This window comes from Cololabis saira, chromosome 18 (assembly GCF_033807715.1).
Source record: "Cololabis saira isolate AMF1-May2022 chromosome 18, fColSai1.1, whole genome shotgun sequence".
In the NCBI taxonomy this organism is placed as follows: Eukaryota; Metazoa; Chordata; class Actinopteri; order Beloniformes; family Belonidae; genus Cololabis; species Cololabis saira.
The window spans coordinates 26,163,164-26,181,003 of NC_084604.1; the positions used below are offsets into that span (position 1 = coordinate 26,163,164).

The 17,840-nt window shown below is 41.4% G+C and overlaps 1 non-coding gene across 1 annotated transcript; it reads left to right on the top strand.

Moving 5' to 3' along the window:
• The first annotated feature begins 3,904 nt into the window (after window positions 1-3,904).
• On the top strand, window positions 3,905-3,976 carry trnae-uuc (transfer RNA glutamic acid (anticodon UUC)). Its single transcript has one exon. It is a non-coding gene; the product is annotated as a tRNA-Glu (tRNA).
• The last annotated feature ends 13,864 nt before the right edge of the window (window positions 3,977-17,840 follow it).

A 17,840-nucleotide genomic window follows, 5' to 3' on the forward strand; every position in this document is an offset into this window, starting at 1 on the left:
CAGCAAACTCTATATCTGGATAGTGTCATTTATTTGCTTTATCATTCCTGGCAACATCTATCCATTACCTACTCCCACTCATTCCAATTCAGGGGACCCGCCGGAGACTGTACCAGTTCTTCTCAGGAAAAAGGCAGGGATACACATATAAACAAAAGACCACATACTTATACTCGCTCCTACAGGCAATTTAGAATCACCATTTAACATAACGTACATGTTTCTGGACTCTGGAGTACCTTGAGAACACGCAAACTCCATGCAGAAAGAAGTGAGACAACACTTCTACCCACTAAGCCACTTTGCTGCCCTCCTGCTAACATGTTGAAATTGAAGTTTTTCAAACAAATGTGCTGTTTTGTTGTTTTTCTTTTTACTTCTGGTCTGCGTGCAATGTACCAGACGATGCAGGTTGCAAAATTTGCATGGAAATTTTCTCTAACCCACAAGCACATCCAAAGATAAGAGTGTAGAGTTAAAAAAAACACTTCTGAGAAAATCTATGCTAATTCCAACAGCATCTGCTTACTGTGCTGCCTAAATAACCGCAAATGAGCTATTCTGTGGGCGGTATCAGTCTCCCCAGACAAAACTACACAGAATACTGTGGTGATTTTACTTCCCCTTTCTTTGAAATGTTTTGAACTAATCGACTATAAGTGCGAATCAAGCGGCCAACTTCTGCAGATTCTTAAACCACATGTACGTGATGGCGATAGGCTCGACAGCGAAGGCTATTCCTGGCCCAGAGACACAGTGAAACAGAGCAATAATAATGTGCCTCTGGATCCCCGAGGGAATTAATGCTCGTCAGTGTCACTTTACAAGATGAGTTAAGATAACTCGAGATGTTGCCTTGGGGCAGGAAAGGAGTAGAAAAATGAACCAGACGTGGAAAAAAAAAAGAAAAAAAAGACATGACCTGAAGAATAATTCATTGCACCTGCTCTGACAATGTCCAGAAACCTTATACTGCCTTTCCTGGACGAGATGACACATGCATGAAGGAGCCTGCTGCAGCTGGATGCCAGTGCAAAATCTCAGTCTCATATGTAGACTTGTTGCACTGAGTCACAAAGTGGGACGGTTGCTGAACTTTTTTGCACAAACACAAAGCGAGACAAAGGCAAATGCCAAAAGAGATCTTGTAGAAACATTTTTGTGCTGAAAGAAAAATTGGTCAAAAACAGCAATAAAGTTTTGTTTCCAGCCAAGGGGTTCACTAATATGAGCAAAGGACACCACAACGTGAGACAACACCCAGATGTTTGAGGGTTGCTCCAGCTTTGATTCATGAAATTTGATAGGTGAAACATTTACTCAACATTCTGGCAAGGAAGCAAAAGCCAATTAAGATTTACAGCTTGTATGATACCTGCTGCCAAACCTGCTGAAAGTTCAGCGTGAGGACTCTGTGGGTCACTGCAGGCTGTCCAACAGGATGAGTCAGTCTCACACAGCTGGAAACATTTGTAAATATGCCCCTTTGTGTTGTGCAGGAGTGCAGGTCAGGGCCAGGTTTTGCAACCAACTATACATTTGTTGAATAATGCACCAGGAACGTAATCTGCCTAACTCTAATTTGAAGTACTTTTAGTTTGTTTGCATAAACCTTTCTGTTATAGTGGTTGAATCACTTTATTATTAAATGGCTCTTAGGAGAGCAGCGCTGTTTTATGGACTGGATGTTCTCTCTGTCAGTACTTGCTTTCTTTCTATTTTTCTCACAAACCAACCACCCACATAGATTGGCAGTGTTTTGTTATGTTCTTCAGGAGATGTCATCCACTTTTTAAAAAAAACAAAAGAACATGTCTCTTTACAGATATCCATTTTAAAATATGCACTGTATGCAAATTTGCTGGGTATAACAAGGATGGAAAAATAATTGCTAGGTTCAGGAAGGGTTAAATCAGAAAATTAATACTATTCTCTCATTCAAGAGTCTTTCTCCATACTTTTGACACCCTTCAATTGTGAGGGTTCTTCTTAAATCAAGACATACATGAGAATGTGCAAATGTTGTCTACAAAAATCTATTTCTTTTGGCTTTTCAGAGGTTGCCACAGCAGATCACCGTGTTCTGCATCTTGATTTGTTATAAGGTTTTACATTGAATGCCTTTCCTTGCACAGTCCTCTCCATTTATCTGGACTTTGGACGAGCGCTATGGCAACCCTATGGCAATGTAGGCTTCAGTATCTGCTCCAAAGACAAGTTACCCTCCAACTACAAGGTCACTGGATCAACAAATTGCCCTTTAAGCAGGAGTAACTTCATAATTTACCACTGCAGCCTAACGCAAAACACCTGGAACGCCTCTGGCCCTCATTGCTACTGGATGGTCCTCTTTCAAACCCATGAAAAGCAGGGGACACTGTCAGATAACATCCACGATTGAGGTGTATTTGATTGAGCACTCGGTGTTTGTTGTAGATTTCCAGTGCTCGACGTGTGCCTCCGTGTGTTCTTGCTTCCTGGAATGGCAGTGGTTGCCCCCCCCCCCCCCCCCCCACAAACAAAAATTAAAAAAATCACTGGGTTTGTATGTGTATATATATATGTATGTGTATGCGTATGTATGCGTATATATTAAATATAGTAATAATGCACATATATATGCCTTAGGTTTTTACCGGCATGGTATCAACCATTAATATGTGTGCAGACAAGGTGAAAAAAAAAAAAAAAGAGTTACATAGTTTGGGCTATAACATATGATCACAACAACGATCACATGAGAGATGGTGATCCTGTGGTACTGAAGAAAACAGAACAAAAACAGAACAGCTCTCCAACAGGGATCAGAAAGCGGAGCAAGTGCACATAAACAATATGTCTGACTACTCTTTGTACAATGTTTCATAGATATTTCACATTTGGGAGCATGTTCAACAGAGGAAACCACAGTAAAGCTTTCTGGGAAGGCTGTGGATCTATTTGTTTACAGGTGACAAAAGGAACTGCATGCAGACATTCTACAGTAAAACACATTGATGACTAAATGATTACCATGGTGTTATTGTTACATGTTGCTGTCAGTAAATCAGGAAATAAGCTGAATATTAGACTTTGACAGGTAGATTGGTGAGCCGTGGCATCAGCAAAAAAAGACTCTGTACTGGTCTGTGGTGATGACGATGAAGAGTTGAACCAAAGTACAGGACACTGTTTAGCAGTTGATCTTTATTTTTCTACCCTTACAAATGGTCCTGAATTGTAGTGACTAAAAGAATGAGTTTGTAAAAACCGGCAGCTGAAATGAGTTTCGACTGTAATGTTTCTGGATTCCCCCTTTACAGATAAGGTTAGAAGTTTAGTCATCCAAGAGGGTCTTGGAGTACTGCTGCTTCTCCTCCACATCGAGAGGAGCCAATTGAGCCGGTTTGGGCACCTGGTTATGATGCTTTCTTAGACGCCTTCTTGGAGAGGTGTTTTGGGCATGTCCATCTGTGAGAAAGCCCTAAGGCAGACCCAGAAAAACACTGGAGAGATTATATGTCCCAGGTGGCGTGGGAACACCAGGCAGAAAGCTCATCAGGACCGTGTCTACCACTTTAAGCTGCAGGAATAATTATGTATGACACCTCTGACTTTGAACAATAAATTCATACAAATGTATTTAACTGCAGAAGAATATGAAACAAATCAATAAAGGATAAAAAGAGCAGTTGACATTGGCATTAAAGAACAAAAAAAACAATGTTAAAAACATTTTGTAGAAGACAGAAAGTAAACAATACTAAATGCATTATATATTTACAAGTCTCATATCAGGGCTCTGAAAGAAACTATGAAGTGTATCCGTTAAGATAATCTGGGAAAAAGGGGACACCCTGGACAGGTCTCTGGGAAAATTGGGTGACAATTCTTGTAATTTTCTAGTGAACATGTTAGCTCCCAGTCCCATATGGTCTAGCGGTCAGGATTCCTGGTTTTCACCCAGGCGGCCCGGGTTCAACTCCCGGTGTGGGAATTGAGTTTTCTCCATCAAATGCTGTAGTATCATTACAAGAACCTGGCCTTTTCCTCAATCCTTGCAGGATGGGACTCATCCTTCTCTGTCTTGAAAACCTCTGTTGTAAAAGACGCCATATAAATAAAATCTAATTGAATTGCACAGTGGCTTAGTGGTTAGCACTGTTGCCTCACGGCAAGAAGGTTCCCGGTTTCACTCCCTGGCCTGGCAGGAGTCTTTCAGTTTGGAGTTGCATTTTCTCCCTGTTCCATGCATGTGTTCCCTCCAGGCACTCTGGCTTCCTCCCACAGTCCAAAAACATGCATGCTAGGTTAATTGAGGATTCTAAATTGCCCGTAGGTGTTAGTGTGAGTATGTGTGGTTGTCTGTCTGTATATGTGGCCCTGTGATAGACTGTCCAGGGTGAACCCCTGCCTTTTGCCTGTAATGAGCTGGGATAGGCTCCAGCAGACCCTAGTTACCCTGCACAGGATAAAGCAGGTATAGAAAATGGATGGATGGATGAATTAAATGGAATTAATAAGACCTGACAAGAATCCAGACTTTCAAAAGACCACATGTAATTTACATATCCAGATTCTCTGCAAAGGTCTCTTGCATTGACGTCCTCTGACTATGGAGGGGCTGGCACTGAGGCCGCTTGACTATGAAATAGTTTACCAAGTACTTAGTCATTCAACACAGTAGTACAAGCATTTCTTTACTGTGATTTTTGGCAGGAGTCCTCCAGGATGAAAGTACGTCAATTGATTGGGTCGTTAATTGTGATTAATCACATTTTTTGTAATCTAAAGGAACATCTTCCCACCTCTTTGCTGCTCTTTGACACTGCAGTGTTATTTTTATGTCTGTTTTATTTGTTTGCACTTTGGACTTTTGGTTCAGACTGCATATAAAGCAATTCCTTTTGTCCTGATTACCATCAAATTGAATTGAACTGAATCCCTGGCAAAATTTAAAAAAATAAATACAAATTAAGTGGTATATTTGAACACTGGCTGCATTGAACTGTGGATCTATGGAGTAAGATAGCTTTCAAAAAGATGTGTCCATGTTATAACTATTTTTATTTGTAATGATAAACATTTGTATGCAAATAAAAAAGCTGTACCCAAAATTCTGCTGTCACACACGAGTCTGATAAATTATTAGGGTTAGGATTGTTTTTATTTCAGTATGAATCTAAAAGCTGTGAGTGCAAAGTCTAGGACTAATTTCTACGAGTACGAGTCTTCACTGTGAACACGAATTCAAGTTTGTGGGTATGAGTCGAAAAACCGTTGAAATGATGTCTCAGGCAGGTCACAGGGGAAAGCAATCAAACCACGAATGATGCGCTGAAGCCGAGGATGGCTGGCAACAATGCACCCATGGACACCGCCGGTAACGCAGGGGAAGCACCATCACAGATAAAGTAAATAACCCATCCAACATTTAGTTATTTTTATTTAGTTATTTATTTCATGAAATTGTACTGTTTTAAATAATATACAGTTTATGGACGTAAGGACATACTGATCGGTCCATTTTGTAAATAACTGCACTGACCGAGAACAGTCAGCAAAGAGGAATTGAAACCGAACTTATAGGCCTATATATTATAAATATACGTTATATATATATTATAAATATACAAATTGGACCGATCTATACGCCAATTGGCACAAGTTATAACGTTAAATCATTAAAATCAATATTTTGGTCAACATTATATCTCAAATTAGTTTAGTTTTTGTCTTAGTTATTAGTTATATTAGTGCTAATTAGCTAACTTAAGCTAACTTTTAATGCTAGTAATGCAAGCACTCACTGACATGTCGTTAACTTGTAAGCTAAAGCAGTATGTCTACATCCATAAACTGTATAGTATTTAAAACAGTACAATTTCATGAAATAAATAACTAAATAAAAATAAATAAATGTTGGATGGACTATTTACTTTACCTGTGATGGTGCTTCCCCTGCGTTACCGGCGGTAACTTTGCACTCACAGCTTTTAGATTCATACTCACATAAAAACAAACCCAACCCTAATAATTTATCAGACTCGTGTGTGACAGCAGAATTTTGGGTACAACTTTTTTAATTACATACAAATGTTTATCGTTACGAATATGAATAGTTATAACATGGACACATCTTTTTGAAAGCTATCTTACTCCATACGGATCGGAATTCAAATCATCCATTCAGACACATTAATGGCAGTAAAGTGAGATTGTGTTAACAGTGCCGGTTTACACCATTAAAAGTCTATTAACTGTCCGTATGGTCTCCTCTCTGGGAGCCCTTTTCAAGACATGACACATGTATGATTACACAAACACTTGCCGAAACTGTGTTGAAGCCGGGACTTCTCAAAACACTTAAAGGCTGTTAAAAAAAAGAACACACCTCCCAGCTTGGCATGCCTTGCCAAAATGTCCGACGGCCTCAGCTGATTACTTTCACAGATGTTTGGCTTCAACAAGTGCATTTTCCCATTTGAATAGACAGCATATGTTCATTCTCTGTGTCTGAAAAGACTTCTCCTCTGAAGGATACACGTTTGGTACGAAAGATAACTAACTTCTGACAGAATGACAGAAAGCAGGAATCTGAAGGAACCATCCAGAAAACGTTCCCAAGTAACATCATCAACATAGTCACTCCAAGGATTGTTTTTTTTTTCTTTTATAAGTGAAAATGCAGCCTGAAGTTTCTTCTTCTAGTTTCTTTTTGTATAAAGGTTCTTCCTCTTCATCTACATTAAAAAAACATGTGATGTTCAGGCCATTTTAACGAATAATTACCCCATAAAGACAGAATTAATGAGTTGATTCATGATATTGTGAAGAGACTTGACTGGTAGAGGATGGAGATTCTTGGTGCTTTTTTCTTTTTCTTTTTTTTTTTTAGTTTTAATAAGGCCTAGTTTACACATAGCAAAAACTGTGGTGTTTTCATGCCATTTTTTGGCCATTTGTTTACACGAAAACGAAGCTCAAGTCACCAAAAACGATAATTTCTGAAAACTCCGGCCAAAGTGGAGATTTGCAAAAACTCCGTCTTCATGTTTGCTTGTAAAAAGAGGGAAACGGACATTTAGCCTTCAGAACGTCACGTTATGCGACAGAAACGTCACCAACGTCATGTGTGCGACCTGTGTTTACAATTTGTTTGGCCACTGTAGTAACTCGTGTCATTTGTTGATGTTTTTTTCCAGGATTCCGATTAGCTAGCATGACTTTATGCTTCTCATTACACTGCTGCCTGTAGGTTTGGCTGCTCATAGCACCCCTAACAGCGTATTTATGCGGGTTTGTGTAAATGAAGAGATTTTGAAAACGATCTGATGTAAATTATGGTATTTCTCAAAACGTACAGAAGGAAATATCCGTTTTTGTAAATACCTGGCTATGTGTAAACGTGGCCTAAAACTTTGCCACCTTGACTTCTGGCCAAGCTCTGCCGGAGCTACCGTGGCCATTTCTTGCAAGCTGGATGGCTAGCGTCGTCGGCAGCAACAGTGGTCGGCTCGTAGCCACGGCCAGGGGTGAAAACCGCCAGCCTGGAGCAGGCAGCTGAAAGACGCTTTGGCTGACAGCTGAGTTAAAGGTGGCTGTTGCCAGCTGCACTGGCTGAGCTGGCAGTTAAAGACTGGCTAGTGGCTGGCAAAGATGGCTCGCTCCAGGCAAGCCATCTTTGCCAAGGGAAGCACGTTTTACCCAGGGAGCGTCCCCTGCAGCCTCCCAAGCAAACATAGAACCGATTGGTCTGTTAGTGCAATTAACGGCACAGTAAGCCATATTGTCTCTAAAGTAAGAGTGATTATGCTGTAATAGCTCTCAAGTTACAGCTCAGATATCAAGTTTTCTAAAAGCGCTAAGTGCTGAGGCTAGAGGGATAACCGCTAGCAGTTAAAACCACAAACAGAAATGCCACTAATTTAGAATGCATGTGGCTTTATATAGTTTTACCAAGAGTGGCACATAAAAACTCAACCACCAACCTACTCAAACTCACTTCACTGTTTAAACAAAGGGACACGTGGGTGTTAGCATCCATCATCAGCAAGAGATGACAAATTGAGGCAAAATTTTGAAGATTATATTTTGTGTACTATGCGGTTTCACAATTCTTATAAGATCGTCTCATCAGTCCTGACAACACAGCGAGAGCACGAGCTGTAACCACACGCTTGCCCTCTTTTAACTGCCCTGTAAATTTGTTTATTTCTGCTCTAAAATTGGACATTTTAACTTGATGGTTAATGGAGAATGACTCACTTTAGGAGCCACCCCCCCAGTGGTCGTTAGATGAACAACATCATTTGGCTAATCTGCGATGGCATCAGTTTAGCAGGCTGGATGTAGCCTCCTGATCAGCATACAGAAGGTAATGTGAAAGGCACCAAACTAACTGAGACATCCTTACTCCCAGGCTGTCATTTTAAATCGGCATCAGTTAAAAAATGACGCTGTCACATATATGATATACGTATAATAATGTTTCCTTGCAGAACACAGCTGTTTTTTTATTACCATTTCTGTCAGATAAGCATTAACAATGTGTATGTATTTATTTCTAATTTAATTTAAACTTGTGGGATGATCACCTCCTTTTTGAGATTTCCCGGAAAGGTTGCACTGGTGTATCCTTACTTGTATCCCAGCGAGCCTCTTCACTCCTCCACATGCAATTTAAAAATTGAGACATTCTTCAAAACGCTTAGCTGAGATCTATTTCTGGATCACAGCCAGGAGGACTGAAGACAGAACTTCTGCATGTAGTCAAAACTCTAGTCAATAATGAACATGACTCTTTGGACTTGGAGACGTTATCACTTTTCATTTAGAGGTGAATATTCTGCTTGTTTTTACCAATTTATCGGCTACCATCAAAGTTCAGTGCAGACTTTAAGCCTCTTATAAGTGTTTTATTCTGTAAAATAATGCACTTCTGTCTTATATTATGGAACACTTAATCACATGAGATGAGCCTACACCCACATGGAGGACTTTTCCTGCAACAGGAAATATTCATTTAGACAGGTTGTGGGTGTAAAGTTTCTCACCCTGAGTGACTCACTGCGAATACAGAGAGACTAAGCTGCTGCTATCCTTAGATGTACGAAAAGCTGGTGATATTTTTGTGGTATAAAAACCTCTCAAAGCTCTGCTTGAACACTAATAACCCCTTTTCTGCATTTTTCATGTCAACCACTGACTTCACTCTTTAGGTTGTATTTTAAAGTTCCAGTATTATAGAAAGTGAGACTTCAGTGTCTTTTTTTGACACATGCGATGTTTCAATAATTTAAAAACATTAAATTCACCCAGTCTGTGCTGAAATACACCAAGAAACTTAGTGAACTGATTGGAGTCGGTTGGTGGGATGCAGCAACAGTCTACAGTAGTTACGCGTCCTTAATATTCAGGGATGGTGGCAGAGCCGTCTGGGAGATTTGCGAGGCCCTGTGCGAAATGGTCAGGGGGGGCCCGTGAGCGTAGCGAGTGCGCGCAAAATTTTTGTTTTTTTCGGGTCGGATCGGGTGTCTATATGCGCAATTTTAACTCTCCAATTAGCAAAATACTGGATACCTTCCCCTGCCTCATCATCATTTGGTTTGCCTGGGCGCGGGGCCCCACGGCTGCTTGAGACCCGGTCGGATCAGTGATTTTTGTAACAAATTTATCAAACGAGCCTTTCAGAGAGGCATTAAACTCTTCCATTTTCTTTAGTTTTTTTCTTTTTTCATCCCCTGATGGAAATTTCCTGAATTTGTCTCGTTCTCTCGACATTGTGTGACAGTTTGTTCCAACTCCACCCGTCTGGATCAGAGCAGCTTGTGTCTGCGCTTGGTCTGATCAGTTGTATTGAACAACAGACACGCGCATCATTGCACATATATTTATTGATATGCACAGACTAGTACACATTTAGTTCTGTAATGGAACGTGACTGTTGATATTTATATATTTATAAGGGAAAAAAGGAAAAAAGAAAAAAAAAAAGTTTTTTTTTTTTTTTTTTTTTTTTTAAACGGCCCATAGCGCGAGGCCCCGTGCGGTCGCACGGTTCGCACACCCCTTGCGGCGGCCCTGGATGGTGGTATACCATAATCTCATGTGGACACCACCTAAGACAAGACAACCACCTAGAAATACAACTTTCATCTATAGAGCTTACGAGTCTACTACGTCTTAGACAAGTAGACAAACATACCTATTAAACGTTCTCACTTCAGGCCGGTCTGGAGCCTGACAAAAGTGATCTAATAGCTGCTGTCTTCTGTCGGGCCTAATCGTGGGTTTACAATCATCATTTTGTGGCATCAGCGTGATTCATTTCAGCAGTTACCTTCATCCAAATGGCAATTAGAAGGGCTTTGAGTTTTTTCGCGTCTAAATGCCCTGCAGATGGTTTTAAGCTGAGCTGGAATCCTGCAGATGTCGAGGACCGTCCGTCTAAACAACGTATGGGTTAAAATGGTCATTTTATGGTCATGGCCTCCAGGTCTGAACTGTGACCCCGTGCTTCCAACTCGTCTGTCAGCACCCCCATTAACATTGCTGCACACCTGCACCCCACCCCCCTTCCACACACACACACACACACACACACACACACACACACACACACACACACACACACACACACACACACACACACACACACACACACACACACACACACACACACACACACACAAACACACACACACACACACACAGAGCTCCTGCCTGTAGTTTCTCAGGGTGACAACAGGAGTGGTTTAAAAAATTCACGGTGTTGGGAAGATTCAAATTATGATTTCAACTTTTGTTTGGACAAAAAAAAAAGGAATTTATAAATGAATCCTTTGTAGCGTCGTCGCCACATGCCGAGCCTCCGAACCACAGCGTAATTACCCATAGCCAGAAGGACAGCTGCAAAGGGAAAAAAATGAAACTCTTGAGGGTGAAGGAGCAAATTAAATATAAGTTTTCAGTCTCTCATTTAAGCCAGTCTTTCAGCACTTTCAGCACTCAGTGCCCCCGTACCCCCCAAACGCCTGCGGCTATAATTATGTATCTGGTTGTCTGTGAATGCGGAGTGGCCTTAGGTTTCCAGCTTAATTACCTTTGTGTGAATTTCACTGCTGGTGTTTCTGCATGAATGAAGCTGTCAGACACAAAAGCTGACAGGAGGAGAGGAGAAGGGCGGCTGGCGCTGAGGAGCTGGACCTCGCTCTGACGGTTGACATGCTGCAGGAGATTAGGGGTGTTCAGCTGTAAAGAGCAGACACGATGCTCGTTCAAATACCCCATTAGGTTGAGTTTCTAATGACATTTCAAGCAGACGTCCAAATGAACATCCTTTGTAAAACATTTCTGTTAACCTTACTGATTATTTTCACTGATTACACTTTGGGTTAGGGGTATGTTAGTATTCAGTTTATGAGCCCCCCACCCACAATGTAGTAATATTATTCCCTCTCTGGTTACAAAGGCTACCTCCTAAGAAGCATTAGCTGACAAATAAAGCGTTGGAGTCAGCCTAGCATATTGTTTTTATTACTTTTTTCTTCAAACCTTGGCTGTAAAAGAAAAAGCCAGAAAGAGGGTCCCTTAAAGGATGTAAAATGGAGAATTCCTTTATAATCTTATTCCAAGTAATTCCAGTATAAAGTCATGCCTGACTGCCTGTCTAGACATGACCAAAGATAATTTAAAACATAACTTAAAAGTGACGACCTTAATAAAAAGTAAGGTTAACCGATTTTGGTGTCAAAAGTGCCATCAACTGTTTGAGTCATGAAATGAGATATCTCTCAGCCAGCTACATGAGTAAAACGGTGAAAGCAGAAGCCACACTTAATGTTAAATAATTTATTATTTATGCCTTTGTGAGGTATGAGTTTCAAACATGTGTGTCTCTTTAGGAAAAGACACCACAATCCACATTTCTTTTCAAATTGTAAAATGAAATACAATTGTGGGGGAAATCATCAAAATTAACATTGTGACAGTGTCTCTTGTGGCCACGGTCGGTGTTCACCTTTGACCCAAGCCTGGAGATTTCATTTTCCCACTCACAAACAATTGTTCTTTCTGTGTTGCGTTTGCATTCACACATTAATCACACCTGCAACGATGAAAGAAATCCTGTCAAAATAAGAGTGAGTGATGACTTTTCTTCATCTTGTTCAGAACAGACACATGGGATCTGGATCGACACACTGGGGCTCTATAACGCAGACAACCGTGAGTCAGAGGAGTCGTAGGAAGTCATCTCCACATTCAGAACTCAGTCTGGGAACAACAGAGGTAGAGGACTCATTGTGTCTCTCTTTCCTTTAGAGGAAACAACTGTCAGTAGTTATTCACTGTATTTTCACCTCATCTTTCAACACTGTGCCTCGGGGCAGTAATGAATGAGTGGAGGATGAATAACAATGGCATCACGAGCAGTTTCACATCTGCACCATTTCCGACCTGAACTTTGATGTAAAGATGAGAATGTGTGGACTGGTGACACTTCATACCTACATGAGACCCTGGACAGGATACTGATACTGATGGATGGATGGACAGACGGACGGATGGATGGATGGATGGAAACCAAATAACAACCAAATTGAAGTAGAAAATGTTTTTGTACAAAGCATGTATATATATATATATATATATATATATATATATATATATATATATATAGGTTTAGGAACATTTTGTTTTACAGAAAATTGGTTAAATAGTCACAGACGGATACATTACAAAATAAAGCTACAAAAAGACCAGTTAAAGGAGCCGTCTGTAAGAAATGTCCAAAACTGGTACTGCAGTCACTTTCAAAATATTGTTGAGCGGCGTGTACCCTCCCCCTCCTCCCCCCGACCAGAGGTTGCCAGGTAGGCTGCAGAATGCAGCAGGAACGTAGGCTGCCATGGCTGCGATAATTAGAGCTGAGCTGGCAACCCGGATGCCGAAACAATACTGACTTGGTGATTGGGAGATAGGTGGAGGGTGGAGCTTCAGAAACAATACTGACTTGGTGATTGGGAGATAGGTGGAGGGTGGAGCTTCAGGCCAAAACAAAAAATGACAACATAAACATCAGTTGAGGGCTGCAACTCCTCTTTTTAAACTGGAATATCCTGGCTTGAGTGCTGTTGTCAGTGACATAAGTATTTGAAATGAACATGATTTTTAAATGTGTGTTGACATATCGGGGTCATTTTATGATTCGTTTTATTATTGCTCTTACATACAGCTCCTTTAAGGGTGTATGACGAGTGTATGGTGTATGTCCTTGGTATGTTCCAGGGCTGTTATAGGAATATTAGGTGTTTTAACTTTTGTCACTTGCTATCTTTGTTTACAGTTTGTTTACTCAGTGGGGGTGTTGCTTTTCCTCTCTGGCTCGAATGTGTGTGAATCTGACCACCTGGACCTCGGTGCGCAGGTGGACAGAGACCAAGGTCAAATAACATCATTAACCCATCAATTCAGGTTGCAGCCTTTCCCACAGTATTTATTTTGTGTCTTTTATTATGTCCTTTTAGTATTTTGAAAGGCCAGTGTGAACACCGAACAAACCAGGACTTTCCAAAATCTTTAGTGGGCCCTGAATCAAGCACATGTCCTGCATGTGCTGTGTCTTTTCTCTTCTGAGCGGTGGTTCCAGAAGGAGCTGATCCCTGCAGTGACTTCTGTTTGGTTGTTCCAGCATGTCAATCCTACCTATTAGTGATGATGTGATCCTCACATCTCTCCATGGGTGATGTGGCTGGAATGAGGTTCAATACCTTCATATTAAGGCCCTGTTTACACGGAGCAAAAACGGAGGCGTTTTCATGCGTTTTGGCAGCTCAAAAGCCCCCAAAAACCATCATTTCTGAAAACTCCGGCCAAAGTGGAGATTTTCAAAAACTCAGTTTTCACGTTTGCGTCTAAACAGAGGAAAACGGAGGAAAACGGAGGAAAACGGAGGAAAACGGAGATTTAAGCTTCAGAACGTCACATTATGCACCAGAAACGTCACCAGCGTCATGTGTGCGACCTGTGTTTACAATTAGTTTGGCCAACGTCAATATTTTCTTGTATTTTACCTGTTTTATATTCTAAAGTCACACTTAAAAGTAACTCCAATTCTCTGTCACTCCAAACGAAAGACTCGTTCCGTCTTGGAAGTAAAGCCTGAATTATGGTCCTGCGTTAAATCGACGCAGAGCCTACGGCGTAGGGTACGCGGCGATGCGCGCCGTACGGTGTGCATCGCTGCGTACCCTACGCCGTAAGCTCTGCGTTGGTGTAACGCGGAACCATAAATCAGCCTTAACTGGAAGTTACACGTGTCATTTGTTGATGTTTTTTCCAGGATTCTGATTGGCTGGCATGACGTTAACAGCGTTTTCATGCGGGTCCGTGTAAACGAGGATATTTTTGAAAACGTAGAGGGGAAAATATCAGTTTTTGTAAATACCTGGCTACATGTAAACGTGGCCTAAGACCGTTGGTCTTGACTCATGGGTGGATTGTCCTTTCTGCTCAGGAGTTTTTGCCCCAAGAGAGTGACTTCATGTATATTGCATGCAAATGGACGAGGACAGACAGGATCCAGAGATTGACATGTGAACTGGATATGCATTATCAGTGATGATGATGCTTCACCACTCTGTCGTTGTAAACCTCTCAGTTTACCAGTTGATCAATACTCCTATCCTAATCCATAGCCATGAGCTCTCCAAAGTGACTTGGAGTGAATCAAACTCGACCACATCCATTTTTGTGTGTGTGTGTGTGTGTGTGTGTTTTTTCTAAACTGTAAAGAAATCAGAGCCAGACTATGCTGCAGGGCTTATATACCTGATCATATCTCACCTAGAAAAAAACAAACAAACTTCAATCCTCAGAAAAAACTGGCAGAAGAAAGCCTGGATCAAATTGCCACTTCTATAATCTGACTGTAGATGATGATATGACCCAGGCTTTGATCTACAGCAGATCAGAAATGTACTGTCCACACATGTCCTCATATGAAAATGATCAGGCTTCGTTTGCATTAGACAGCATGATCAATCATCATGGAAACAACCGATGCGTTATTAACAAAGTGATTATCATTACTGGCACCACTTTCCGATAAAGAAACAGACCATGAGCCGAGATGCAGAATTAAAAGCTTCAAATATTTTCTACTATTTGTCAATAGACTTTGGCTCTCAAAATGATCCTCCACAGAAACATTGATGTTCGGAGAAATCAGTCTACTCAGCAGGTCATTCACAATGAGTTTAATGTTATTTTGTGTGGATTGCGACTTATGAGAGAGAGGCTTTTGAACTTGCTTTAAACAGCCGGAGTGTCCAGACCGCGATGCATCTCAAACCTAAAAATCTTTTTAGCTTTACTTGGCAGCAAATTTATTGTATATGGGTTTTTTTTTTCAAAAACAATCTCACAGAAATATAGAAAGAAAACACCATATCTCTAAAGTTGCATGGTGGTAAGTGATGGCAGGAATGAGATAATGAACCAAAACTAAGAGCTGGCACCACAGAAGAAATGCCAGCCGATCTAGGGGGGTTGAGCAGGTTTGGGTTTTCCTACATTCTGTACTCTTTATCTTCTGTTATGTGTTTTGTTGTTTTCTGTGCTGTGGTATCAGGGTCTTATTTTACTCATCTGATGAAGCTTGATTTTCATTGCCCTTTTTAGCTTCTTCTCTTTAATTCTATATTAACTTCATCTTCTGTTTTCTATGTTTGTAGGTTAACTTTATTTTTCTGTCTTATTTTGAAAGTGTTGATTTGTGTGTGTTGGTTTGGATTTTTTTTTGGTCTTTTTTTTTTCCCCTTGTCTGCACACATATTAATGATTGATACCATGACGGTAGAAACCAAAAGTATATATATGTGCATTATTACTATATTTAATATATATACATATATATACGCATACATATGCGTACACATACATAAATATACACATACAAACCCAGTGATTTTTTTTTATTTTTATTTTTCTTTGGGGGGGGGGGTGACGACATCCACTGCCAATCCAGGAAGCAGGAACACATGGAAACACACGTCAAGCACTGGAAATCTGCAACAAAAAACCACAAACAAAGCACGAAACCGGCACGGAGCCAACCAAATCAATAACAGCAATCGACCTAAATCTTGAGATCTGATCGCAGTCTGAGCTAAGCTATCGCTACCTAAACCCAAAAACTAGAGAGCCGGCATGCAGGTGAACAAGCCAGTGTGTATGTCTATGTGTGTGTGTGTGTGTATGTATATGATCATGCGGTGTGTGTGTGTGTGTGTGTGTGTGTGTGTGTGTGTGTGTGTGTGTGTGTGTGTGTGTGTGTGTGTATGCATGTGACTGACTAAGTGACTATGTGTGTGTGTGTGTGTGTGTGTGTGTGTGTGTGTGTGTGTGTGTGTGTGTGTGTGTGTGTGTGTGTGTAATAAACCAAACAAAGCTCCACCTGAAGTGTATCTATAGTGGGGGATGGGGGGGAGCAACCCCGCCACCCGCGAGACCAGAGGCCGACACGGAAGAGCCCGGAACCCAGGCCACCGGCAGCCCCACAGAGGGGAGAAGTGGGAGGGAGGCAACCCACCGCCTGCGGGGCCCGCGGGCGGGGCCCCCACGGCGCGGGAAGAAGCAGCCAGGGATCCCGCGGCGGCGGACCGCGACCCAGGCAATCCCCGGCCACCCGGTCCGGGCCGGACACGCGGCCAGGAGGCCCTCACCCTTCAGGCCAACGACCCCCACCCGCCAGGGGGCCAGCCTGCCCGGAGAGACAGAGCCGCCCCGGCCGCCGACGCGGGCAGGCGCACCCCCCACGAAAGTGGCCCTCCAAGACCAGAGGGGCGCCCCGCCGCGGAGGCAGCAGGGGGGACCGGAGACGGGCCCGGAGAGAGGGAACCCCCCAACAAGGCGACACCCGTGCAGGCCCGACAACGGAGGGCCCCAGACCCAGGCATCCCATTCATTCATCCATTCAACTATCCGATATCTATACTAATAATAATATGATATACTATACATAATAATAATACTAATAATACTAATAATAATAATAACCATCTTTGTATAATATAATATTGATAAATTATTAAGTTTTGGATTTATGCCAGTCTTAATTGTTCACACCTGTGTCTCCTTGGTCTTTGGTGGTTTCTCAAGCTGCGTTCTTATTTTCTGGTGAAATGTCATCTTCTGCAGCCGAAGTACTGTCCCAATCTCAAGAACGCATCTGAACAAGAACAGAAAAAATACAAATTTGCATTAAAATAAAGAACAGAAGAAATACTCTGATGTGTTGTCGCTCCGCCCATTCTATCGAGGATGCATCCAGCGGAGGCTTGTGTAGACTTGAGATGGCAAAGTATCCCAGAATGCATTTCGTGCCAAAGAGGGAAAGTAATATTAGAGGCAAGAAAAGTTAATATAAAGTTTTAACTTTATTTTTGTTTGACAGAATGCAGTTTTAAGATTTTTTGCACGCGATAATGTAGCCATTTGTGGTAAAGTTATGGAGTTATAAAGTTAGTGTATTTAAAAATTTCCTCTGACTTTTTCTGAGTTTTTTTCTTTTCCGTTCTTCCCAGCTTTATTTATAGCGCGACTGGCATACAAAAAGTAAAATCTATTAAAAACACATTGTTTAAAGTAACGGTTATAAAGACCTGATCTGGGGCGATATATTCTCAGTTGTTTTAGTGTTTTGGGTGTTTGTTTTTATAACCAATTAAACTGTAGAGGTTAAAGGTGTAAAGTGCTATACAGTAGAAAATGTTTCCAAAACTTAATGTAACTGCAATTTATATTTCCAAAAAGTTAAACCTGGCAGCCTGAACAAAGTCATGAAGACATGACTGAAA